Below are 27380 nucleotides of genomic sequence, written 5' to 3'. Positions count from 1 at the left end.
CTATTTGTTGTAAGCAAGGATGGGGGGAGCTTACACTGCATTATGAGAAATGATGTTTGTGACTTTCCTTCTCCTATGTGAGAAGGTTTACACCCAGGTCAAGCAGCTATAGAGGTAATTGTTCTTCAAAAGTGTCTGATGTCCTCCTCACACATGGGTGCTGTCAAACTCCATGCAACTTTAAGACATTAAAAACTTGTTTGTGAACTTTTTTACTCCAAAGCACAGAATGAAATGGTGAACTCACATAAGTCCTTGCCTTTTCCCCATGTCTGCTCTTGGTTGCTTCTCTACATGTGACTAAACCATGAGTCCACTTTTTTCATCAGAGTGATCCAAAAGACTGTGTGCCACCTGGAAATGACTTTGTGTCAGCACAACCCTTATTAGACACCACAGTGTCCCTACCAGCAAATTGGCCCAACCCCGGGAACACTTCTACCCTTTCTTGCATGGAAGAGACACAAATCCAGGGTAAATTTGTATATAGTTTCCCCACCACTTGCAGGAATTTGTAGCTTGGGCATCTTCTCCCAAGTTTGAAGCAGTGGGCGGCAAACCTTGGAGAAGAAATGGAAAGACCAGAATGGGAGATCATATATGGCTGGGGAAAGGAATGTAGCAGGAAAGGTGATGAATTGGTGAAAAGAACAAGCAAGCAACCAAAAAGTAAAATAAACTTACAGAAACACAGAGAAGTTCCAGTGAAAGGGGAAAGAGAAACAAGCTGGGAATGTCAGGCAGCAGTATAGACAGTATATTTAGTTAAGCCACTGACACTGGTGGGAAAAGTGACAATTGCAGAGTTTAGATCTTAATCCAACAAGGGAATTTCAGCATAGGCTTATTTTTAGACATGTGAGTAATCCTCATGATTTCAGATCAGAAAGGTAGATCCCAGCTGGTATCATCCTGTTGTCAGCGTGGATCTCACTGTTAATAAAAAAAAAGAAGATTTAAACCTCTTTTAAATCACATTTTATTTTCCCAGTGAAAAAAATATACATACCCAACTTTATTCAGATTAATAAAGACATGGAGGTGGCTGTTGTGAGAGGGGGAAACAGGGTTTGAGGTTTCCTGTGGGCTGAGACAGGTCTGCCAGGGAGGCTGCTCCTGTTCCAGCTGGGTTTTGCTAAGAGCAGGCAGAGCAGGAAAAGCAGAACGATGGAGTCACTTCTGGCATGATGGAGTGAGCAGCAGGACATGGGCACCCAAGACATCACATCCTCAGGAGTGGGACTTGTCTGGTGTAGAGAAAACAGGGCAGGTCACTACTGTGTACACCCCAGGCTGTTGCAACCCATACAGAACACGGCTTGGGTGGAAAGGGAAACAGAAGAGCACATCTAAGGGTGAGCCCAGCTACAACATTCAGTGCACAATTTATTATATTTACATTTTATATAATTTATTATACTTACATTTTATATTCAATAATATTGTTATAGTTACTTATTGATTGCTTCCAACTCCACTGTCTCCTCTTAAAAGTTAGACTAGACATAAGCTTGATATAAAGTATTTTATTCACTGGATTTTTGTGTGGTTTCTTTTGGAGGGGGAGGCAGGATTGCTAGTTCTTTCTGCATCCATCCTTTTAAAATGCTCTCAACAATAAGTGTTTTGAAGCTTTCAGATGCAGTGATTTTTGGAGTGACCCAGCTTCAAGCGACCTGTTCCTACGTGGAGATGGTACTGCTCTCTCTCAGTGACATTTTATCACTTGCTGCAAGCACTGCAGTGTCCCCTGAGACAGCAAAGCCCACCATGGGCTGTTCCTTATGTGCCACTGATCTCCACTGATACCAAAAAGATTAACCACAACCTCATCATCCCCTTTTTGTCTTGGGCTTTGTACTGGTTGTCCTGGTTTAGGGCAAATTTGGGATAAAACCTCCAAAGGGGTTCCTCTAGAAAGCAGATTCAAGTGGCAGCTCCCCAACTGGTTTGGGTCAAGATTTCCTTGGAGAAAAGTGGAAAAACCTATTTATTTAACAGGCAAAGCATTCACCAGCACAAAAAAATTATCAATATTAAACAATAAAAGCCCTTGCTGCTCTGAAGAGATGACACACTCAGAAAGTCCTTTTCATGGCTGCAGCTCGGCTCCCTCAGTCTCTGATCGGTCCCTCGGTGCTGGAAATGCCGCGGCCCAGGCCCGGCCTGGTGGCCACAGGTGGAGCTGCCGGTGCTCTGCTGGGTGTTCAGTCCAGAGCAGGTTTGAATAGCTCCAAGACAAAGAAAAACCACAGTCCAGGGAACTTCTCTGCCTCAGCTAGCTAAAAACTAACTAAGAGCAAAGGAGAGCTCTGTCCCGCTGTCTGTCCATCCGCAGACAGCACAGTCCAGGAGCAGGATGTGGGGGGGCAGGTGCAGTTCCTGATGACAAACTCCACACTGATTCTCTCCCCTCCTTCCCTCTTGGAACCAGTCTTTAAGGTGCAAAACTTATTTCTGGGCTAAACAGACGAATGGGAATACAAGCATCATAAAGTCACCCCAGGACACCGGTAAACCTGCTGGCTATTGAAATATCCACAGAAAACTGCACCTCCTCCTGCAGAGGCTGCTCTTAGCCAACTCCACACTGCTCCAGAGCTTCACATCTTCAGGGAATTTAGGAAAATAGGATGCCTGAAGGGGTCTCAAGTTGCTGGGTGCAGCGTGATGTCACAGAGAGAAGGTTCCTCCATTTGACATTGATGTGGTATTTTTGAGCCCCACGGAGAGCCCCAAATCTGGGAGAAATCACCACCTTCCTTGGAAAGGAGCACATCTCAACGTATTGGCTGACCAGAAAGACCTGTGTCTGCCTGCCTGTGACCTGGCATCTCCTGCTTAAAGATTCATTTTTAGCAAATAGACCCATATAAGAATAATTTTTCAGCAGGTTACTCAGTTGCTTTCCATTGGATTCTTGTGAGACACTTCAACAATGTCCCATAATTAAGAATTTATTTTGGAAATGGGTGGGAAGCAATGAGATTTGGCTAGTCCATCCTCATCCTTTTATCAATGACATTGTGGATCTCTGAAATTTAGGAAGTTAAAAAAAGATGAGGAGAACTCCACTAACTGGGCTCCTTCAAATATACATCAAATTGCCTCCAAGTTAGCCAAACCTTCCAAGGAGGAAATAAGGAATACAAAAGAGATGGAGGAATGACTGGTATGAAGCAGGTAAGATGCTCACAAAATTTAGCATTGTTGCAAAAAACAAAAACAAACAAACAAAAACAAACAGGAGAAAAGGTGGGGGGAAGTGGAGTCTCATTTTAATTAGTATAAAAATTCATCTCCATGATTATGCAAGCATTTTATACTGTCTTAGATACAAGTTCTGTGGAAGAAGTGCTTTACCACAGCTTGCTGCTATGGAGCTGAGAGCAGGAGCTCAGGAAAGCAAGGGCCAGGTCCTCTATCACTCCAGTCCTGAACCTGGTTTAGACAGCAATGATTTAAAAGGACCAGGCAGGAGCAGCAGCTTTATTTACGGGAGGGATGTCTCCAGTGGTGAGGAGTGACGGTGACAGGGGAAACTGGGGCTAGAAATGCTCACTAGCATCCCTGAGACTTTTGCCTTTAGTCAGCTTTGAGAGCAGCATTGAAACCTGCAGACGAGGGGTCACTGAGTGGTGGCACTGAACCAGCCTGAGCATCTTGCCCGCCTTTAGCTCCTCATCTTCCTCCTCTGACCTTTTCCTACGGGGAGAGGAGGAGTGAGGTGGGGGAGCAAACAGCACAGCAGGACTTCAGAAATCCTCCGAATGTCCACGTCAGGAGAGACACGGACCTTGAACACCCATTTATTCCAGCAAGGAGCATTTATCAGTCGCAAGAGCAGGAACCAGAACACGCTTTGCAACACCCGGGCGAGGCAAGGCAGCTCGTAGGGACTGGTGGATCGTTTCTCCCCTTGACTGCGGCAGACAGCGCCCAAGCCCCTCGGCAGCTCCCGGCCTCGCTCTCCCGGCTCCATCCCCGCCAAGCCGGGCTCGGGCGCAGCTCCCGCTGCCGCTGGCACGGCCGCAGCCGAGCGGGGCCGGGCAGGGCCCTGCTGACGCACCCGATTGGTATTAGAAGACTTCACTGGCTATTTATAGCCCCCACCGACCGCAGAAAGCTCTTGGCCTCGCTTTCTCTCCCTGCCTCCCTCCCTCTCGCTCACTGGCTTCAGCTCAGCACGGGAGGGGGAGCACAAGAAATGCTGTCAGTGAAGCAGCGAGTCCAAGCGCCACATTCCCAAGCACAGCAAAATTTCTGCCCCTCCGCTGGTGGATTCAGTCCGAACAAATTATTTCCAGCATGCCGGCCTTTCACTCTGGTGTTCTTTCCTCCTTTTCAGCCTGGATTTCTTTCCCGTTACGCTGCCTTTTTTTTTTTTTTTTTCTCTGTCTCTCTGCGCAGTTTCACTTTCCAGTTCCTGGCATTGGCTTGGCTGTCCCTCAACAGGGCTGGATACACACCAGACACGGGGAGACCTCTCTGTTGAGCTTGGCAGATTTCCCCGGTTCCTGCCAGGAGCTTCCCTGGGTGTCTCTCTCAAACACCCAGGCTGAGCCCTGACCCTTATTTTGGCCCAGGACATCTGATGCTCTCCTGACTGCAGGGCCAGGCTTCAGCTCCCACCTTCACCCTCTGAAGGACAAACCCATGGTCCCCACCCTTGTCACCCACGTCTCTCCAGCCCCTGCCCTGTTCCCGTGCTGGTGGGTGAGTCAGCGAGGACTAAGCGGAGCTGTGGATGGAAATTGTACCTACACATCGACCCCGGGTGCTCCTTCAGCACGGATAACCACAGCAGCAAGTTTTAAAGTGCTGTTGTTGCAAAAGCACAGTCTGCTCCAGTTTGGGGCAGAGGCTGCATTTGGAAATGTGAGTAAAAAGTTCAGTATACCTGGATACAGGCAGTGAGGTAAAAACAATGCCTAGTGTCCACAGCAAAGGCACTGATGGAGAAGTAAAGTCGTCTATAATCACTTCAGTGGAGTGAAAAATAGAGGTCACTGGAGGTGCACATCCATTCTTTTTTTTAACAAAACAATGCTGATTTTCACAATATTTATTGTCAGAAGTGTTTCTAACAGAAACACTCCCGTCTGCATGCAGGCCCTCAGGTTTACAACAGAGGTAAGAGAGGACTACTATGGGAATTAAATCTGGAGCAAGCTATTCTGCTTTCTCAGTGAATTAACCATTGCCCCACCTGAGAGGCTCCTTTACTTGCAGCTTCATCGGCACTTCAGGGCTAAAGCAATCAGGGGGTGGGGTGCCTTCTCATTCTTATCCTTAAGTAAATCACTTTATCTCAGTTTTTGTGTGGCACCCTGCTCCACACTTATCTCTGTGGACTTGCAGGCTCCAGGGCTCTCTCCCACTGCAGGGCATGATGTCCAGCACCAGCTCCAGGCACATCCCCAGAGGGCTGAGGCTCACAGACAAATAACAAAGCCAGGGTCTTTCTCTTCGGAGAGGAATGGCACACCCAGCTGCAAATACCTGGTCTCAAAGTTAATGCATTATGCTTTTCAAATTTATTATTATTTCTAGTATTTACCATGTCCAGTTCTGGGGTCCTCAGTATGAGACATCGAGCTCCTGGTCCAGCTCCTGGTCCAGCAGAAACAAAGATGATGAAGGGACTGGAGCACCTCAGTTGTGAGGAGAGGCTGGGGGGGCTGGGCCTGCTCAGGCTGGAGAAGAGACCCTGAGAGGAGCCTCACCAATGTCTGCCAGTGCCTGCAGGGAGGGGCCAGAGCATGGCCCAGGCTCTGCTCAGCAGGGCTGGGCAATGGGACAAGAGGCAGTGGGACAATGGGGCAGGAGCTGAGGCTCAGGAAGTTCCACCTGAGCATGAGGAAGAACTTCCCTGTGCAGTGCCCGAGCACTGGGACAGATTGCCCAGAGGTGGTGGAGTCTCCCTCACTGGGGATATTCAAGAACCATCTGGACACCCTCCTGTGCCATGTGCTCTGGGATGGCCCTGCCTGAGCAGGGAGGTTGGATCTGATCACTGTGGTCCTCTCCAGTCTGACCCATTCTGTAATTCTGTCGCTCATCAAAATGAAGATACAGGAAATTCACTTGAACCTGGAGATGGTGCTTGACATTTGGCCACAGAACCAAGAGCTATCTTGACAACAATTACTTTTTCTCGACAAGCTTGTCCGTTTGTAACTTTCTGATTCCATTTCTAAACCTCAATGTGAATGGGAGGGACTGTTGCTATAGGTGTCTTACTCACAGCTGTGTCATGACCAGGTCATCTGGGATGTGTGGGACTGGAAACTGGGTAAGAGAAAGGAAATCTTATTCCTTCTATGCAGCTTCTTTAGAAGCTTCACAGAACTGTTTGCTGTGTCTGCCACGGTGAGCAGGCTGCCAGTGGTCAAAAACAAGGAGATAGGAAGGGTCCTGGCAAAGGGAAAGCACCCCTTCTCATCTGACCATGCTGGAACATGCACGGTGTGGTACTGAAGAGCAATGTTCCCCACTGACCCCTCTCCTCACACTACTTCTCTGCAGAGCTGAAAGCCTACAGAACATTTTCAGAGGCAAATCAGTATATACTTGCCACAAACAACAGCCAGGACACTTCATTGCTGCATCCTTCTCAACTCGGGAGATGCTCTAGCCCTGAGAACTGCATGGTCACCCTGGAAATGCAGGATAAGCCAGTAAAATTGCAGGATGCCTCTGGCAGGTTGTTTTAAAAGCAGATCAGAAGCAACAGGAAATTTTTGATCTATTCCTTAGTTCTTACTTCTTCAGTTTTGGAGAGGCACATTCATAAACCATAAAAGCAAATTATCCCTCCACTGACAAAGATCCAACCTTGACCTTTCTGCAGCACAATTAACATGTAAAAGCATTTTTGCCATATGACTAGAGTTGTTCCTTTCATTTACACCTCATTTTCTGCCAGCACCAATGTGTAAGGTGGTCATGACTCACAATAAATATCTGGTAGTTCTCCTACAACAAAATCCTGATTTTGACGGACTTCCAATTTGAGCTGGACAAAAACCTCGTAAGATGTAACTTACTCTTGAATTCAGCATCCTGGTCCACATACAGCTTTGTTTCCTCTGATTTTTGTGTGTGAAATTTTCTCACCAGGGGTTTCCTGCAAGTAAATCTTGTTCTCGTGTCTCACACAAAAGCAACCCTGCTACAAGTACCTGACCCTTGGCATTCAACAGAGGAATGTACCTGATTCACTGCTATGATTTTTGGTATTTTTTCCAGTGCTGCCATTGTGCCACTCTATTCCTAAGCAGGAAAAACCACCCAGGCTCTGCCTTGGATGGGCTGCAGTCAGATGACAACTGGTAATGCTGAGATGCTGCAGGTGGCACACATGGCTGGGGAAGTTTGCACACAAGCACCCACTAGGCATTTCAGAGCTCTACATACATAAAAGTTCTGCTAATTTCTACAATAAACACGCGGGGGACAAACTCCGTATTTAAATTGCAGTTCAAACTTTGGACTTAACAATATTGTATTTTAATATGCTAAATGTCATGTGGCTTCTGGTAGTGGAATAATACAAGCAACTCAGTGTCTTATGCATTCATGGATTAGGTTGTAAATGTTTGTAAACCAGGCAATAAAGTTGTATGAGCAGAAGCATTTATAAGATAATAGTGAAGTAATTTGAGTTTTAAAATTATAGAAGTTGGTGTTTGGCAGTGCTGTGTGGGGAGACAGACACTGGACAGCTGAAAACATTATAGAAAACATTATAACCAACAGAAGAACACAGTCCAAGGTGAAGAGCAGCTTACAAATGTGTATAAATGGCATGATTTAGGGATAAACATTACAGATTATTTTGCCTTTAGATAAACAGATAAAGCTCTGTTTTCTTGCAACAAGAGCTCTGGATCTTCTCTCCTGGTCATTTGCAAAGCAAAGGGATTGGGAATGTGATGCTAAACTTTTGGAGAATGCACATGAGCATAATTATGTGATGGTAGTAACGACATTAAACTTAAATCTCAACCTGTCAAACACCACGAATTGTTTGTCCTGTAATAAACCAAATACTTTTTACATAACTAATTAGAAAGATGAATGTCATTTTAAAAAAGTAGGCATATTACACTTGTATACCTTTGTTCCTAGTTCTGCTTCACAGGGTAGTAGATCAGAAGCACCCAATATCTAAATTAAATTTATAAAATGGCAATTATCTCTGTTTCAGCACACGGTATTGTTATTTCTTTCCTAAATACAGATGGTTTCCAGCAATTGATAAACTCATTGCAGCTGGACAATGTTTGTAGGCCTGCGGCAGAGGATGGTTTTCAAAGGAATTTAAATATTGCAGGGAGTGGTTTTATATTCCAGGGCCCCAAGTTTGCTTTGTGATAGCGGTTTAGTTTCACTGTTGCTCAAGAAAGAAGCCCTCTGTTCAAGAGGGAAATGCAGAAGGTGTGAAGTGAACAAATAAAATGTTCAGTTCTCCATGTCTGGCACAGCAGAGGACTAGGAATCAGCATGGCAGAAAAGGAGACAAGACTGGATAATCAGCAGAGCTAAAAACCTGAACAAATCAAACATGTAATACTGGTTTGCATTCCCAGAATATAAATTAACACCTGGTAAGATGACTGTGTTTTTGAGATAAAATTTTGCTTTCTATGAATACCCTCTAAAATGGCTTAAAAGTCTTTCCATAAACATTTCTAGCCACTAATCTAATGGATGGGAATGTGTTCAAAAAGTAAACATAGATGGAGGAAATTCACTGCTTTTATTCACTTAAAAGTGAGTATTTGCAGGTTTTTAAAGGTATTCCTAAGGTCAATAACTAACTAAACAATCTTATTTTGTAAACAGCTGTGGTGCAGTAAAAAATCCAGGCTCCAAAGGTCTTTGTGTGAAACTATCAACAAAATAATCTCAATTATGCGCAGAAGAACACATATTTTTAGCAATTGTTCCCCTCAACATGATAGACGCTTTCTGATGCTCCCTAGAAGATGTAGCTGAAAGTGAAGTTAATGTCAGCAGGGCACCTGTATGGGATTTCTGACTGCTTGGGATGTGCATGGATGTGAGCAAGGAGGGATCAGGCCATCTAGCCAGACCCTGAATTGATTCAGGCTTTGAAACTTCAGACCCGTGAGCTTCGGGGGAATTACTCCCTGCTCACAGGGGTGGAAGAGCTGCATCAAGGCCCTGGCACGTACCCAGCTTCAGACACAGTGCACACCTCAAGCAGACCTGCTTGCCCGAGCTCCCTTTGCTCTGCATTTTGTGGTTTGGTTCTCTCAGGTGCAGCCAGAGCCAAACCCATGACACACTTCCTGCAGTTCTACCCCACACACAAATTACAGGGGGAGAGCTGCTGGATCTCCAAGCCAGGACACCAACTATCCCTGCAGAGCTGATCCTTGTCTACGAGGCCCCAGTTCACCTGTGAGCACTCCCGGAGCAGTTTGGTAGAAATGCTGTAACTTCTAAGCCCAGTCTAACTGAGGAGCAGCTTAGCTCTGTTCAGCTGAAGCAAGCACAGTCCTAAACAACCAAACCCAAACCAAACCACCTCAGAGAGAAATCACCTTTGGCAGGCAGGCCACGTTTCCAAACTTTTCTCTGTAGCTGTGAAATTGAGACTTTAGCCTTCATAACCTTCATACAACTGCTGCTTCCCTGCCAGCGCTGGCCCTGAGAAAACCCTGCTGCACATTGGGGAAGCTGCAGTGCCATGATGATATGAAATATTCCCTGGGCTGCTGTCTCTGGAAGGGTGTGCAAAGCCCCTGTGGAAGGCTGTGCAGCAGCACGGGATGATTGCTTCTAGACTCTCACCAGCCACAAGCAATCGTGCCCTACCTCACGAGCTCAATTTCTGTGTCAATTCTGTCAGATTATGGCTGCTAAAGAAGGTACAGCCACAAAAAGACAATTGTCTGCCCTGAGATCCCCACCCTTTTCAGTTCTTTGAAGAGGGGTATGTATGTGTATACATATACGGTTTTTTTTCACCTGTCATTGAATGGTGAATTCTCTGTTCATTCTGTTTGCCAAATTGCACAGGACCTCATGCAAAGCCCTCTTTTAGTGCAGCGTTCAGAAGTCTCCAAGCATGAGTCAGTGTGAGCACTGCTGAAGGCTGCAGAACCCTGCAAGTATTTTAACCTCTTGCTAATGGCAAGGGGGGGAAATTAGTGCAGCGTTCAGAAGTCTCCAAGCATGAGTCAGTGTGAGCACTGCTGAAGGCTGCAGAACCCTGCAAGTATTTTAACCTCTTGCTAATGACAAAGCGGGGGGGGAAAGATGACAGATCCTCAGTGCTCTGCTTTTGCTATCAATTCAAAGATGGGAGTTGCTTATAAACATCCTTCATTATTCCCAATCATTAGTCGAAAAGAAAATCTTACCCCCACCGTCTTTTTTTCTTCCTTTTTTTATTCTGACAGGATGGCTTTAATTGTCTTATTTTCTTCCCCTTTCATATTAGAGCAATTTGTGTACTGTCCATCCTGGATTTCTTGCAAGACACTATGGCAAGGATGGCAGAATGGGCCGTTAGATGCCAAGACACAAACCTGAGAGCCTTTTTTGGTGTATGGCTTAACAATTCCTGCTTCAAATGAGGAACTGTGAATTCTCCCCTCCAACTCCCTTGGATTTCAATAAAAGCAAGCAGGAAAATACTGTAATTAGCCCCACCATTTCTGAAGTGAAAAACATGAACAAATTATTGGAGGTTACCATTTTTCAGCTCTTCAATTACTGTGGATGTCAAAATAAGAAAAAAAAAATCTGTATTTATGGCAGTCTGTTGATGGAACAAGTTTTTAAAGCAAACACAATTGTATTTTTTCAGCCTGTGAAAACACCAATGTAATCACTTATTCTGTTATCTCATTATCTTACAGAAGTCTATCAGCTGTTTTGTGCTTTTACTGCAAAAAGCAGGTCTTAGGATAAGAGTTAGTACGTAGAGATGAAGAAGTGAAACACAATTTGAGTATCGCATTTCCTTCACGGGGATTAAAATGTTGGTAAGGTTCCAGCATTTGTTGGAAACTCCTACTGGGCATTACTTCCTCCTCGTGCCCAAAATAAATTCCTCAAATATTAATCATTTGTGATAACAGCGTTGCTGTTTTACACCACTGAAGCTGCTCCTACCTGTCAGTTCCCCCCCAGCAGCAGGAGAGAGGAATTGCGCTGCCGGTGCTATTGCTCTCATTTCTTTCCATTCACCTGGTTAAATTCCGACACCGTGCCGGATCCCGGGATGCGCTTTGTTCTCTAAAAATCGGCCACGATCAAAAACCAACCGAGACCTCGAGCCGTGACACCTGTCAAACACAGGCAACCCGCAGCTTCCCACTTCCAGACCGCGGCGTCCCGAGGGAAGCCGAGCCTCTCCCAGCACCCTCCCCAGGCTTTTCACCGCCGCCAGCGGGGCCTCCCCGGCTTCCCCCGGACCAGGCCCCAGCCCCGCTCTCCTTCCTCCCGCGGGAAACGACCTTGGCGGCGCCGGGGCCAGCCCCGATCCGCCCCGGCCACCTCCCGCTCGGCAGGCGGCTCCGGGCCGGCCCTGCCCCTCCCCGGGGTCTCGGAGGCGCCGGGGGCGGGGGGCGGGGCGCTCCCCCCGCCCCCGCCCGCGCGGTGCCGCCCTGTGACCAACTCCCGTGTGTGAGTCACGGCAGCGCCGTCAATGCCGTGTGCGGGCGGGCGGCGCTGCCTGGGCTGCCCCGGCCCCCCTCCCCCGGCACAGGGCTGGCGGGCCGCACTTGTCACCGTGTCACATCCTCCCCGCCGCCTGCCGACCCGGCTCACCCTCCCCAGCTCGGCCGCCGCCCGGGGCCGCCGCGGCGGCATGGGATAGAGCCGGGCACAGCCGCCCCCGCCGCTCGTTTTACATTGACCTCCCCGCGGTTTAAATCCCTCCCCCGCGTGTCCCCCCCGCCGCCTCCTCGCCTCCCCCGAGCCCCCGCTCCCCCGGGCGCCTCCCTCGCCGTTCCTCGCCGCGGAGCCCCCGGAGCGGGTGAGTGCCGGGCACGGCCCTCCCGGGCTCGCTGAGGGGCTGGGGGTGCGGGGGGCGCGGGCCGGGGCAGCCCCGGGCTGTGCGGGGCGGCCACCGACAACTGTTCCAAAGTTGGGGCATTCCCCTCCCGGCGCAGCCTGGCGCTGCCCGCTCGGACTGCAAAAGAAGGGGGAAAAAAAAATACAGGTATAACCCCCCGGCGTCGTTGCCAACTTCTAGTGCGTGTCGTGCTGCCGGCGAATGTAATTTTGATTTAATGTTGGTTATTTTCCCCGCCCGGGTTGAGGCTGTGGTGATGGTTGGCGTGAGGGTATCCCGAACGCCGCCCGGGTCGAGCAAGCCCTCCATGCCGGGCTCCGGCCACTGTCCGTGCTGGAAAAGCGGGGAATCCCACCTTTTGTATTTCTAGGTGCTCCATCCTCCTCCCCACCCTGTCAGTCCTGGATGTTTCGCTGTTACCTGGGCTTCACTTGCCGTGGCAGGAACATGCGTGTTTGGAAGGGCGAAGCCGTGGTCCGCAGCGGGGAGTTTTGGTGTCTTGGCTTGGTATTGGGAGCGCTTGATGCGAAATGGTTATGTCTCTGTTTCACTGCTATTGATTTTTATTTTCTTTTTTTTTTTTTTCCCCTCAATGTATTTTTAGAACATGAATGTGGTGTGTGTTGTGTGCTGTATGTACAGAGCAGCTAAAATAAAGCAGAGGCGTGGAAAACCCCAGCAAATACAGCAGTGCTTCCATGCACAGGGCATCCACAGCCTCAGTACTCTGCCAGGTTTATTTATTAATATTAATTGCTCGATCTTTGTAATTTATATCATATGGAAACTAATTGCTGAATTGAAGGTTTACCAAACCTCACAGGGCTCCAAAATCATCTGTCTCAGGCATCTGAAAAATAAATCTACTGAATTTTTGTTATGAGGAAAGGCCAGCATCCTTCTGGGAATCCTCCACATGAAGTTTCTCTTTCTAAAGGCAAGCACTCTTGTAAATAAGTCCTAGTAAAGAATGGCTTTACTCAGTGGGCACTCAAGTGTATGCAGAAGGTCAGTGAATTTCTAGAGAAAATTAAATCTTTACTAAATATTGTCTTGCTTTTGTCTATAAATAGAGGGAGAGAAACAAAAATAAATCAGCTGTGCGATTGACATGAAACAGAAAATCAGTCCTTTTCCCAAGGGGTGACTCGCCCAACATAACCTGAAAACTTCCTAAATTTTGCCTTTGTGGGGAGGGGTCCTTCAGCTGCAGTCTGTTGAGTCAGTGTGAAGCGGGCCTGTCTCTCCTCTGGAACTGGCTTGGCACCAGCGTAACTTCATTAACAGAGCAGATTTGCATTAATGCGAGGAGTAATCCAGAAGCTCACGTTTTGAGGAAGGCCCCTGTAGTAATGACGTGACAAGTCGTGATTCCTCCCCTCATCAGACCCAATTACAGCACCCTTACTCACTCGGAGTGGCACTTCACTGCGCAAGTGCTCCTGCGATGCTGCTGGGGCTGCCTGTGTGCCACAGTGCCAGTCTGGGTGAGGTGGAGTGGCGCTTGTTTTTCTCATAATTGTTTTATTCCCTTTCCTTGAAATGACAACGTGGTGGATAGCTATTTTTTCCTTGGGCCGCGAAGAAAACTTCTGAGGATTAAATGTAAATCTGCTTTGTTGAGTGACCGTACCAAAAACCCCCTGTTTAAGACTTCTGTGCTGCCAAGTGAAACGGGCAGGTAAGTTTTCTGTGTGTTTAGCTTTCCCCTGTTTCTACAGAAAGCAGGAAAAAGATTGTTGAAAATTGAATTATCTTGTCCTGAAATTCCTCTGCCCTGTGGGATTCCACACCTATATGCGGTGTTCAAGTTGGAGTTGTTTTCCTAATTCCCCTGTGTCTCTAGAACCGCCCCCACCCCCCAGACATTCACATTGCATTGTTAAGGTGTTTGCTGTTGAAATCACTGGCAGAAGGATCGGGCCCTCGGCTGGTTTTCTTTCAAGCAGTTGGTAATGACTGGGATGTGATGTTGTAGAGAGATAATATTATCTGGCGTGTCCATAGCTCAGATCCACTGTCCTACCACAGTGTCAGAAGAAAGCTCTGTGCTAAGCAGCCTGTAAAGAAAATGTCTAACAAAGCAGAATTGTCTTCTGCATTTCTGTACTTTTATAAATCTCTTGAAAGTTTGTTTGATGCTCTTTCAGAACAAGACAAGATCCCTGCATGTTTGTTTCATGTTTTCACTTCCTCGTATGACTGTGTTCATTGCTAAGCCTTTGTGTCACTGATTGAGATGTTATTGTAATTAACATTAATTATGCAAACTAGATTGTTTTTAGAGGCTCTCCAACTCTGTATTGATACCGTCAGCTTGTTTGTTTGTTGAACAAAAATCCACACGTTTCACCATTCTCGGAGGAAATAGATTAACCGATTCCAAGTTAATATATGCATGGGAAACTATAACAAAATCAAGTTATATTAGCTCAAATGGCACAATGAACCTTGATGGATGTGGTGAACAGAGCATGGCTGGATCTGAAATACCGAGGCAGGGCAAACAGGGGGAGCAGGAAAGGGGACTCTAGGTACAGTCATTCGGGGAGGGTGTTTACACTGCAGAGTTCCATTACATCTTTTCCAGAGAGACAGTACTAGGATCAGTTGGGCCAAATGCTGCCATCCCTAATTGAATGAAACTCTCACTAAAATACACTGAAGCTGCCTGCTTGAATTTTTTTGAGAAATGGAGAAAAATAGCAGAGTTTAATTAATTAATTATTTAGGACATTTTTGATTTTAGACTTGGAGAAGATATTTTCCTTAAATTTGGTTTAGAAGGTATTCCAGGGTTGTCTTTTTAAAATAAAAGCTTAATAAAAATATCTTTGAAATATACATCCCTGTAGCGATGGTAACATTCTGTCATTTTTTTACAATGCTGATTGTAGTGACATCCACAGAAGTCTTCATGTCTGATTCTGAATCACCCTTTTGAAACCCTTCTGAGCTGAGAAGGATTTTAGAATTTCTCCCTAGAAATCAAATTTGTTGCAATGTTTGTATGTTGTATTCTTGTGTACTCTTAGGAAGAAAAATAATAGAGGCGGGGAGAGTTTAAATGGGAATTGGCAGTCCTGATATCATGTCTGAAAATGTATGCAGACTGGCAGATTATTCCCTGTCTTAAAAATCAAGTCTCTCTAACTTCCTATTTAAATAAGCAAAATTTGGTTTGCAGTTTGCTTTGAGTAATAAAAGGGATTTTTTTTTTTTGTTTCTACTTTTGGTGCAGTGGTCCTCTGGAAAGTTAGAAACAGCACCCTGGGGCTCAGCGAAGTGGAGGGTGTATAATTATATGGGAAGGCTCCATAGCTTCAGTGAATTAGCATTAGCAGCTGAGTGAGTTTGTTAAGTTGTAGAGATGGCATTATGGAAATCAATAAAATGCTGATTTCTTTTCCTTATTGCAGATTCCACGTTAAAAGGAAAATACGCTATTTGTTTGTTTGCCTTTCATGTAGGCTTGCCAAACCATTAGTTGATATGGAAAGGCAGGTTTTGCAGCTCCGGCAATCAGTAGTCAGGTTTGTTTTGTTTTGCTTTTTTTAGACTCTTTTAAATCTTTATTTATTAGATTGTCTTCCAGAAATCACACTAACATCCTGGCCTGCAAGTGGCTTCACATGTGTCTGTTTGTCAGCAGAGGAAAAAGGGAAGGTCACTTATTTTTCTTATGACATGCTCGTGTGGCATTGTCTGTTGTAGCCCAAATGCTCTATGTTCCTGATGTTCCTGTTTCTGCTTTAAATTAAGTTCTCCCAAGGACTTGGAGGGTACTGATGCTGAAATCCACGTTCAGAATAAAAGAGAAATAGTGACCCTAACTGTTTTCAGAGGTGTGCACTAGGAGGAATGATATTAAGCACTATAAGATGTATAATGTGCATTGGCCTTTATTTCTTTGTCTCAAAGCTTCTCCTGCTTTTATACCAGAGAGACAAGTACCCAGATCATTCATCACACTGAGCTCTTACAGAGACATGACAGACCAACAGCCTTATGTTGCACGCTGTGGAACATGTACAGTGCATTAGGTTCTGATGATCTATATAAAACATTTTAATTGGGAGGAGCTGTAAATGGGAACGGCTGTCTTCTAATCCAAGGGCTTCGCTTTTTCTTCTCCCTGATTGAAATGAAACTTAACTTCACCATCAAATTATTCTGTTTTAATGTAGCTGTATGTTATGATTCCTGATGAAATGGGTTATTCATGCCGAGTTGCAGTTTGGGGGACCCCCTCTGCCTTTGTGGTGGATGCTAATTTGGTGGACTTTCTTTAGCTAAGAAGGTCCAACCCTGCGGCTTCTTCAAGGATGCTGCGGCGAGCATCTGTTCTGTGACATGTGAGCAGCCTGTGTAACAGAGTTCAAATATCACAAGGCTTGTGGAGCACGTTCTTGTATGAAGAGACACAGTCCAAAATGCTGGGTGTATGGTGCAGACAGCACTAAAGATCAGCAACTTGGAAAATTAATGCTGTGGTTCACGTTGACGTTTCAGAGGGAATTCTTATGGAGGCATGGTCCCAGCAAGGGTAAACTCAGGGGTCCAGCAGCACAGATAAAATAGCAGCCTTACTCTTATCTCTTTGGTAAGCCAAACCTGTTTGCTGATAAACTGGCAAAATTATGTTTATAGTCTCCCTATGCTTTGTTTCTGCTAATCTCTAATTAAGTAGATCCAGGGAAGGCCAGCATGGTGCTTTTAGTGCTCAACTAGAGCTTAGAAATGACACTCTGCTTTCTAATGATTACAAGCAGGTGAAGTGACAGGAAGGGCAGAGATGTTGGAGTAATGTGATCTGCAATTAAATTCCTGATTCTCTAAAATATTTACCCATAGCTGTAGTGATCCACAGTACTTCATATCTGGCATTGGCCTTGTGTGGCCAGTTAAGGACAGTTAAAAAGCACAGAAATACATAGGGGAAAAAAAGAAAAAAGGATAGAGAGATCTTCGCTGAACCAGAACAAAACCTCTTTAGCTCCTACCGTTTGAAATGGGGAGGAATCCCAAGAAATAACGAGGGTGAAGTCTCTCACAACTGCAAATTACTGTAGTGATTGTGACTCTGAAAAAGCAGGTTCTAGATAGAGAAGGAATTGTAGTTACTCTCTGGTCTTGTCGTAACCTTGCTAATATGGTTAAAGTATTATTTCCAAAAACAAGTGCATTGAGAGCTTGGAGTCTTTTTCTTAAAAATGTGCAAATCTATATTAATGTAATTTTTGTGGGGCAAAATAAAATTCTGCTTGTTGGATTACCCAATTTCAATATTGTTATTAAAAAAAAGAAATGCACCCTGTTTTCCACCTGTCAAATGAAGTCAGATATTCCTGTGGATGCCTTTTTCTCTTTTATCTTTTATTGTTTGTTTCCTTCCTTCCAAGAACCTTTTCATCATCTGCTTTCCTACTTTCTGTCGTACTGAATTCCTTTTTCATTGTTGTTTTGATTCCTTCCACTTCTTTCCGGATAATTTTTTTTTCAATTTGTTATGTTCCTTCTAGCCTTAATCAACTACCAATGTTGCTGCTTGCCTATGGAATCACAAGGTCCATGATGAGGTGTGTCATGCCAATAGTATTCAGTGTCCTCTGTCCTCAGCAAGGAAAAGGTTTACCACTGCTGACCTGTAGTCCGATGGAAAACGTGAAGGGAGAGCCTGTTGGGGGTGTGACTTGAATCAGTGCAGTCATCTAGGAGGAGTCAGGGCCACAGCCAGAAATTATACCCAGGTGTCACCAGCTTCCAGACACGTGCCCTGTGCTGTAGCAAAGCAGGTTTTTTCTTCTTCTATCTTTTGCAGAGCTCCCCTTTTTTTTTTTTTTTTTCTTCTTTTTTTTCCAGTTTGTTTTTCTGCTTCTCTTTATTTGGCTCTTTTCTAGTTTTGTCTTTTCTCCTCTGTAATATGTAATAGCTACTAATGACCTCTCAAGCTGCTTCACAGGAGTGTTAAGGCTAGTGTGTTTTCCCTCATCCTGTCTGGAATATTTGGCTGTTGCCAAAGAAATTGAGATCAGAATCAGGGTCTCTCTGAGTACCGTGCACCAAAAGTGTATGCATGTGTCTTGAAGATACCAAAAATACTACTTAAAAAAATCAAACAAGATTTGTAAAGTTAAAAAATCTAATACTTGTTTTGAGATGCAGTGTGTGAGCTGAGGTATAAAATGATACAATGAATAAAGGCAAAGATGCAGCCTTTTTCAGAGAACCTTTAAACTATTAAAACTTTTTAAAGGAGCACATCAGTTCTTTGCTGAACCTATTCAATTGAAGGGAGGTGAGCCATCCTCCCTCCTGTGAGAGGGAACAAATCTGATAGTGAACTTTCAAAACAGAGCTGAGCTCTTTAGGCCTGGTGGTGCTGATGGCTGTTGCCTGATGTCAGGTGAAGGAAGTGGCAGATATGCAGTGGGAAAATGCCCAGGAACAAGCATTCAGCCACTCCAGGGAGGCTGTTTTAACTGCCCTTTGATTTGGAATATTTTTAATTTATTTTGGTTTCAGATATTTCAGTGTAAATTCTAGAAAAGGCAGTTTCTCTCTTTTCAGGTTGGCAGATTTTTGTAGCATGCCTGTCTTGAAAAATCCAAAAGAAGGAGGAGGTAAAAAAGTAAATCTCAGTTAGGGTTTTCTTGTCCCTCCTGCCATGTTCAAAATGATATCTCATCTTGTTCTTATCCTTGTTCAGAGTAAAAGCTGTGATAATCCATTTCCTTTGCTGTGATAATCCCTTGCCCAAATGTCCTGGTAGCATAATTTGATTGTGGTGCTTGGACAGCTATCATATCACTCCTACAAAGCAACAGTAATAGTTGTTACAAACAACAATATAATCCAAGAAATCTAGAGTTAAAGTGCTTACAGCAGAGACTAATTGCATGCTAGAGAGTTTTACTGTATCTTCCTGGTTGATGTCCCTCATTGGCCAAGGCAGACTTGCAGATGAGTTCTTAACATATTATTTAACAAGATGGTAGTGCTCTGTGTTTAAATTGCTTGTTGTTCTGGGGTTTTTTTATTGGCCCTCCCCAGTGTGGGGTTCAGAACCTCCTTATTAGTTTTATGGGAAAGCCATAGATCCAGATTCCTTCTGGAACTATTGCAATGTGAGGGAACAAAGTGTAGGGATTTTTTCAAGAGCTACTAAAGTAGCCTGTGCTCCTTGCCCAAGCAAAGTTAAGAGTCCTTATAATCGCTGGGGCTTTCGTGTGGTTTTTGTTTAATTTTTTATTTTTTCTTTGCCTTTCTTTCCCACTCGAACCCTGATTCTGAAGGAGCTGGAGCAATTACCCAGCCTGTCTTACATCTTCCCATTCAGAATAGGATGAAGTGGGAAAGAAGGTCTGCATTGGACCTCAGATATTCTTTCTAGCCCCTTTGCTACCCCTAAGTCACACTACTTCAACCTGGAAAATAGCAGAGGTAAAATTCCTGCTTGAACACTTTTTCCTAGCCTTAATGAGAGATTTTTACAAAGAGATGAAATAGTGTAGGTGAATGCATCTAGCACCCTTTAGGAAAGGGTCACCACCACAGGGATGCTGCTGAAAAAGGATGCCAAATCCTCCCAGACTCTGTACCAGGCTCTTTGCAAGGCTCCTATGAAATAAAGAAGCTATATAGCGAGTGTGTATGTCTGAAGGTTATGCTGGATTTCTGCCCTGCCACAAACCCTGATTAGAATAATTTGTAATAAAAAGATAGGCATGGATTCCAGAAATGGATAATGTGATGGGGGAAAGAGGGAGATGAGTAGCAGAGAAAGCAAATCTGAAGGTTTTCCTGGTCTACAGATGTACCCCAAAGTGTGGATTTACTGCCACTGTCTGTAGGAAGTAGCTACAGTCCTAATTTTTGATGTCAGAAATGACTGTTACATGGTTAGCTTAATATACGTACTGTGCGCTGCTGTTTGTTTATTTATTTGCAGTAGGACTCGGGATATTTCAGGTACTTTCCAGGTGCTTACAGATAGTTTCTACTCCAAGGACTTCACAAATCATAGAGGCCAGAGGAAAGTAAATGGGTGGGAATTGAGTGCTGAGAAGCAGAACGAGATTCACAGGATGCAGGGCCCTTGAGAGCAGTGCAAGCGTGTGTCAGAGGTGCTGTGCAGGTAAGATGGAGAGGGTGTTGCCTGCAGTAGCCTCCAGGAAAGAAACAGGCATTTGGTGTGTCTGGAAAAAGAGAGATCTTTTTGCTTTTCTTCTGCATTGCAAGTCAGTCTGTGGTCAGTTTAGAGCTCCCAACTCCTGATCTCTCTCTTGGATCCTTTCCCCTGTATTTGTGATTGAGTGATGTGGCGGCTTTGTAAGTGGAGTTATTCCGTCATGTTCTGTGCAGAGAAATGCTGTGAAAATGGGAGAGCCGGGGACTGAGGCACATAAGGTGTGTGCATGCAATATGAGGCTTGACATGGCCAGGGAGAAGTAGCATTGGGGTTTTGCACAAGCCTTCTTTGGGGCACGAAGTGTCATCATCTTCAGTTCATTTTTTTTGCTGTGATTAAGGCCCTGAGCATGCCTGTAATGCAAAACAGAAAACATAAAGAAAATGTTTTCTCTTCAGCCATCATTCTAGCATGCTTATGTGTGTATGAATCATTCCTCCTCCATCTGGAAGGATGAGATGCAGAGCTCTTTTCTAAGGAGGTATCTAAAGTACATCCTCATAGCAGCCAGCAATTGGCATGACAAAAGGGTTATAGCAAGTGGCTGGCACTTTTCCCATCCATCTTGCCACTGGAAACATAATGCTTTTGCAATGTGCTTGTTCTTCAGGCATCAGTGTGCGGAGCCAGTCCTTGGGACATGCAAACGGAAAAGTTGCATGTTGTTCGCTTTTGTTTGTGGCACCTCCTCAGCAGCCCAAAATCTGGGAAGAGGAAATAACACTGATAAACTGTTTTCCTTGATTTAAGTGTGATGTGGAGTGGATGGGAGCAGCGGGGTACTCGTGGAATATCCCCAGGTGTGGGAAGATGGGCAGTGAGGCATCTGGCACTGCCAGTGTAACATCAAGTGTGGGAGAAGACTTTGTTTTGCTTCTAACCTTGTATACTTTGCACAGAACAAGGAAAAATATACCAGTATTGAGTGCACAACGAAAAGGGTCTGATTTTTAAAGATGTCATCTGTTATTCATGTAAGCTGTCTTGTATGTATTTTGTCTTTCACTTGATTTGCAAGAAGGCCAAGGCCCTGAATCAATTATTTTAGTCTTTAGTGTTCCTGTGATGTCAAGAAGGGGTTTTGCTCTGCTTTTTTTTGGTAGAGGAGTGTTTAATGTGGTGTCAGAACAGGCAATAGAAAGAAGGGCCCCTAAATCTCAGTGCCCTACTTTAACATCTCTATTGTTACCTTTCTCTTTTGCTGACCATGACAGGGAATGTCTTTGTCTTGCAAGCAGTGGCCAGCTCTGTATGTAGTTCAAATGTAGAAACTGGGTGTTCTGCTGAAGCTCCTTCAGACACTCCTGAAACTCAACAAACGCATGTTCGTGGGATTGGACATGTCTTTGCTGCTTCCTTCTTTTGAAGGGGGATTGGAGATGAGGTAGGAGTGTCCAGGATTCATTGCCTGCCCTCGGGGTCTTTGGTGCAGTAATGAGCTTGTGTTTTGGACCAGTTGTTCCCAGAGCTGGGACCAGTGGCTGGGGAGTGCCTCTGCAGACAGGAAAAGCCTCTCTGCCCCCCATTCCTGCTCTGCTTTTTAACCAGTGTCTGTTCAGCAAGGCAGGCTCGTTTTTTGCTGCAGGAGCTGAGAGGATTTCTCCACCTCACGCAGGATAGTGTGGAGGTTTAGGGCACTGCTCCTGCAAGACCTCAGCTGACTTGGATCACAGTGGGAATGGCAGGGAGGAAATCACCAGCCTGTCTTACTGGAGAGCACCAAGTCCTGCTCTGCTGCATGGAGAATGCAGGCTGCTTAGTGCCTTGCACTTCAGCTTTTTGAAGGACAGGTTCTTGTCTTAGTATATGGATGGAAAACTTCCTTTCTGCTTCTTTGCGAAGGGTGGGTTCAAGATGCAGCCGTGTTCTTGACATCTCTTATGAGCTGACTCTACATAGTGACATGCTGACCTCGGGAGCTCAAAGTACTGTCCTCTTCCTTGGTATACTTTGGGTTTGGGGTAGAGGGAGATGGCTGGTGGGTCTGTAGGCTTTCTGAAGCAGGGCTCCTCTTCTGAGGTGAGAACAGCTGTGCCCCTTTCCTTTGGAGCTGTTGTGACTGCAGGCAGGGACTGTGAAACCCTCCCGTGCCACTGAAGCTGAACACTGTGTATCTGTCTGCTGCCTCCCAAAATGCTTTTAGGGGACTGCTCTGGATCTGGGATGTAAAATGTCCTAGAAAGCTGTTCTGCCCTGGAGAGTGAAATACTCTTGCATATTGGGGCATGGTGTTGGACTTTGTATCTGGGGAGAGCTTTTCTTTGACTATATCTCAAGCTTCTGTGTATATCTTTTTTCAGATACATGATAGCCCGGAGAAGACCCTTCAAGCAGGGATGCTTGTTACTTTCTTTAGCTTCATAATTGCTGTTTATAGTATAGTGCAATAAACACAATTAGCATTTTTGGCTTATTTCAGGGTGTGTGCTTGCATGTGAAAAGGATTGGATATGTTAACTCTGCCATCCTTCTTACCTGTGCCTGAGATATGATCTGATTTTGATCTTTCCTGATACATAACAGCTTTGGAAAGGAAGTAACACTCCCTATACTTTCAGAAACATTTCAGTAGCTTGACTTCAGTATGCAGTACATTGACGTCAGGGATGAGGGATGTTATGTTCAGTCTCTTGCTTTGAAAACTGGCTTCTGGATCCTGCAGAGCACGGTCAGCAGGTGGAGGATGTTCACATTGCACACTTCACCTGCAGTGTCCAGCTGGGACATGCTCCATGTGTATAAATTCAGTTTTGCTTTTCTCTGTGTCATGGGTCACAGTTTACAGTCTGGGGACCCCTGAGGCAGAAGAATTGCTCTGCCATGTGTGTGTGAGTACACTCAGCAGGTGTCGTTTGTCCTGTAGTGCTGTTCTAGCCCAAGTCAGCTGTGGGTATTTCCACTTGTTGAGAGGCTGAAGACCAGGTTCCCGTGATCTAAATTGTGCCTAAGGCTCTGTGCTTGAAGGCCAGGAGTCAGATGGAAGGAAATAAAAGATACAGTGACTTAGGAGCAATTTAGGACGTGAATTTGGCTCCTCCTCTCCTGAAATACCAGTGTGCCAGAAGCATCTGATGTAGGAAGCTGCTAGGAGCAGGCCAGGCCAGTGACTGTATTTCACTTTCCAAAGTATTTCTAAACATCCCAAACTAGACTTTGCACCTTTAACCAATTTGAATTCTCAAGCCAATCCCTTCAATGTTAGGCAGAGCAAAGAACCTGATCCAAGCAGTGCTGCTGATTACTGGAAAGGTCCTGACATCTCACTTTACCCTCTGGAGAGTAACTGGAGGGGTGGGGGAGAGGCCTGGAGCTGTGTTAGTACATGTGTTGTTTTCTGCCTCTGGGGATTTTTGTTGTTGTGCATTCTCTTGTTTTTCCATCTTACACAAAATCTGAGAGCTTGTGTTGCAGCTGTGGCCTAGAAGGAGCAGTCAGTCCTCTGTTACCCATCAGCACCAGACAGACCTGCTGACGAATGAGGAGGAATTTTGGGCTCTGGGACAGGGATGCTGAGATTCCTTTGCTGCCTTCCACGTGTGGTGGGCTGTGGAGAACTGAGCCCTGTCAGGCTTGCTTGTGGCCACAAAGAGTGTGATCTCTCGCTGTGATGGCCCTGGTAATCTCTGACTATCAGTCATCCTCTTCTCATTCGGAGGAACCTTGACTTAATGAAAGATACATCAGCTTGAGTAACTTCTACTTGAAGATGCTAAGCTCTAGGAATACTCTGGAATATCGTATCCTAAGCTTTTGAGCCCTTCTGAGTGTAATGCAGTGCTGTTCTTGGAATTATTTGTTTCAACTATAGAGCTAGTTTAAATAGAAGTATTGAAGTATATGTTGCTGTTCATCATACATCAAAAAGTGAAGTTCAGTGAATAATGAGTTACCACGGGGCACCACAATGAGATAAGAACTCATCATAGCTTTGCAATAAATGGCAATGTCATCAAAAGAAAAGAAAAAAAAAAAAAAGAAGACTTTTTGTCTATAATCTTAATTGGAAAAGCCAGAAATCTTGAGTAGAGATTTTTAGCGTGCTGACCAACTGAAATATATTGTAATAAGAACAAATTTATGTGTGTAGAAGGTGTTCAAGATTTTGATTGCTGCATGAGACACATGGCTTTGGGATATTTTCCTATGTATGCCTTTTGTGTAGATAAGTGACAGTACCAGATTTTTGGTCCTGGAGGGAAAATGTACTCCCTTATTATTGAGCAGCTTTCCAAGATGCAGCAGTTGTCACTAAAACTCAGCAGTAGACCATGGAGCTGAATTTGGCAGGTGGGGACTTTTTTCCCCCTAAACTTTTAATGGCAATGACTCGCAGTTATGTCACACTGTAATATTAAAGTGTGCAAGGCACTTTGGCTCATTTATGTTCTCATTCATGTTTCTAGCGTGCACACAGAAGCAGCTGCTTTCTGGGATTGCTGATGATATGGAATACGGTGAGGATGGCCAGCCCTTGGTGTGTACAGGGATATCGAGCACTCCCTCTCTCACTGAGTTTTGCAGCAAAGCCACTATGCTCGAATTTCCTTGTCTGCAGAATGTGGCCCCACCCTGCAGTTTATAAAATATTTTAAATAAAAAAATTTAAGAGGAATGATGTGCAAGATCCATGTCACTTCTCTTCCATTTGTGGTGCTTACTTTAAGTTTCTGCTTTTAGCAAGTAGAATCATTGTACCACAGTGGTCTCAGGCACAGTTAAGCAGGACACCACGAACTGCCCATCTGCAGCAGCTCTGCTGGAAAGGTCTCATCTACAGGAGCCCTTGTCTGCTTTAAGGATGGAATGCAATTGAGCATCTGGTGAAGTCTGCTCTATGGTAGAAATTAATTATAAATATATACCTGGGGATTTTTTAATCATTAGTCTTAAATTTATTATTTCCTACCAGTTGTAGGACTCCAAAGAACTGCTTTTTCTTCTGTAAGAAAAAAATATCTGTTTGGTGAGTAAATGCAATGCTACAGGTAAGATATGGCAACAATAATGCATGAAGAGCAGTGTGAAGAAAAAGACAACTTCCTGCTCTGGAGTGTTCCTGATTTTTTTCCCCCTAATTATATGGAGCTGGAAGAGTGAGCTGGTAGGATATGAATGCTGCCATCCAATAATAAGACTTGTGGTCATGGGTGCCATGCAGGTATGAAGCTTCAAGAGACGATGATGTGTTTTGGGGGACAGACCAGGAATAATTCAGGCCTGCATATGGCTTTCTCTGGTAGAAAGGTAAGTTAAGGGAATGTCTGCAAAGCTAGTGCCCAAAGCTGGAATTGTGCTCCCTATTCCAGTTAAACCAATGTGTAAACAAACCAGTTCACTTGATGTTCCCATTAATTTGGACTGCTTACCTTTCCAGTTTTTCTAGCTTGTGATTTGAGCAGAATGAGCCAGTAGGAAAAATGACAGTCTGAAACTGGCTTGGCTTGTCCCTGGCTCTCCCCAGAAAGCCAGTTCCTTTTCTACCACCAAAATAGGGCCTGGCTCCATAGCTATTGTTCAGGACACCTGAGACAGCAAGATCATCTGCCACTGCCTAGAAAAGGACAGCAAGGAAAAACTTTCAATCCTTTGCCAGCCCCTTCTGCATCTTTCTACGTGCTAAGGCCTTTCTCCACTGCACAAATGGTGTAGCAGCTGTGGCTTGAAAATCCCTGGGGCCTTCCCCTCACCCTGGGATGTGTAACTGTGTCCAGCCTTGGCACCTGTACAAGCACAGGCAGCAGAAGCTGTGTGTGGGGCCAGTGTCACGTCTGAGCTGAGCACACTGCTGTGCCTGTGCCTCCTTCCACACAGCCACGCTGTGCAAAGCAGGCTGGCCTCTGGGAAGACAAGTTGTGCCATTTTTCTGACTTGAGGCCTTCAGGCCTGTGATGCTCTTGATCCTCTTGTCTCTTAAGAAGGGAATACCATGAAGAAGCCTTTCCTTTTTAATGGGGAACCAAAACTTGGGTAACTGAGGGATCTCTGGGACCAGTTGAAGTAGGTTTTCCCACTGTGTGTGTGACGGGGAGTGGTAAGGAGGAGACTGGGTACTCAGTACAGCATTAAATTTGATTGTGTAACTCCAGTGTAGCATGCTTGTGACGTGTGTTTCTGACTTCACCAAGAAGCACTGAAGGTGCAAAGCCCCTCAGTGTCCTCTCTGTTCCGGGAAATCTAGACAAGCTTCTGGCTAAGCAGTCAACAAGTCCACAGAGTCCCTTTGGTGTTTTGATGCCTGTGGAAAGAATAGTTGGCAGTAGAACTAATTTTCTGGCTTTTGTTGCTGATTGTGACAAAAAAAGTCAGCTTTCTTGATCTGCAATGACGCCAAGGCTGTGTGCAGGCTGGAGAATGCAGCCAGTGGTCTTTCCCTGGTGCCTTGCATCTTTGGAAAGAGATTTTATTGGTGCTAAAGTAGACCTTAACCATCCATGGGATCTGGTTGAATTCAGAGCTCTGCAGCTGAGATCTGAGGGCTGCCTTCTGGTCAGGCTCACTTCACCATCAATTTTTATATGGCTCGGCATGGGGCAGTAGTAGAGATTTTGATGTTCTGTATTTTCACACATCACTCCATGCTTTGGTACACTGCCTGTGTATCAGTGGATACAGTTGGAATGCTTCCCTACTGAAAGTGTTTCCTCTTTCCCCTTGATATTGCTAGAAGCCATTCTCAAATACGTTTTGCCAGACAAAATAAAATGAAACTTGTGAATCCCAAACCCCAAGATTTACTGTAGGCTCTAGGGGGAGAAATGAAAGCAGATTGCAGACTCCCAGAAATTTGTTTGAATGCATTGTGAGGAATACCACCCGAGAAAGGGGTATTCCTTATTCTTTAGAGAGAACAAGAGATCAGCTGAGACCATTTTCTCTAGCTTTATGTAGCAGTATAAAAACAATTCATGGGAATTTTGTTTTTGACTAGTTAGCAAGTTGAGAAGTAGCAATAGAAGTTATTAGAGCTGTGATTAACTGTGTTGCTTTTGATTTTGTGGCTGAATCAAAAATGTGGATCGGTTTGACCTGAAACATGAAAAGTTTCTTTTGCTAATGTGAAAAATTAAGATTTTGGCTAATCCTAAACCCAAGTTTTTTGTATTATCTAAAGTCCTTTAGGTTAAAGAGTGA

At 45.0% G+C, this 27380-nt stretch overlaps 1 protein-coding gene and 1 long non-coding RNA gene across 3 annotated transcripts in view; both read left to right on the top strand.

The window, feature by feature from the left end:
• The first annotated feature begins 1153 nt into the window (after nucleotides 1-1153).
• On the top strand, nucleotides 1154-11286 carry LOC121335870. Its single transcript, XR_005952661.1, has 3 exons — nucleotides 1154-1250; nucleotides 10108-10112; nucleotides 11162-11286. It is a non-coding gene; the product is annotated as an uncharacterized LOC121335870 (long non-coding RNA).
• Nucleotides 11287-11637: 351 nt separating this feature from the next.
• Nucleotides 11638-27380, top strand: part of SERTAD2 (SERTA domain containing 2) — a 79047-nt gene continuing 63304 nt past the window's right edge. The window contains exon 1 of one of the 2 annotated variants that reach the window (XM_041404265.1): nucleotides 11638-12019. The gene's annotated coding sequence lies outside the window, so the exon portion shown is untranslated. Of the gene's footprint in view, nucleotides 12020-13542; nucleotides 13740-27380 lie in introns of those variants that run through there. The other variant, XM_041404267.1, reaches the window with a different exon arrangement.

Source organism: Onychostruthus taczanowskii, unplaced genomic scaffold, assembly GCF_017590055.1.
Source record: "Onychostruthus taczanowskii isolate IOZ18803 unplaced genomic scaffold, ASM1759005v1 scaffold21, whole genome shotgun sequence".
In the NCBI taxonomy this organism is placed as follows: domain Eukaryota; kingdom Metazoa; phylum Chordata; class Aves; order Passeriformes; family Passeridae; genus Onychostruthus; species Onychostruthus taczanowskii.
This window is presented reverse-complemented; position numbering and strand designations above follow the sequence as displayed.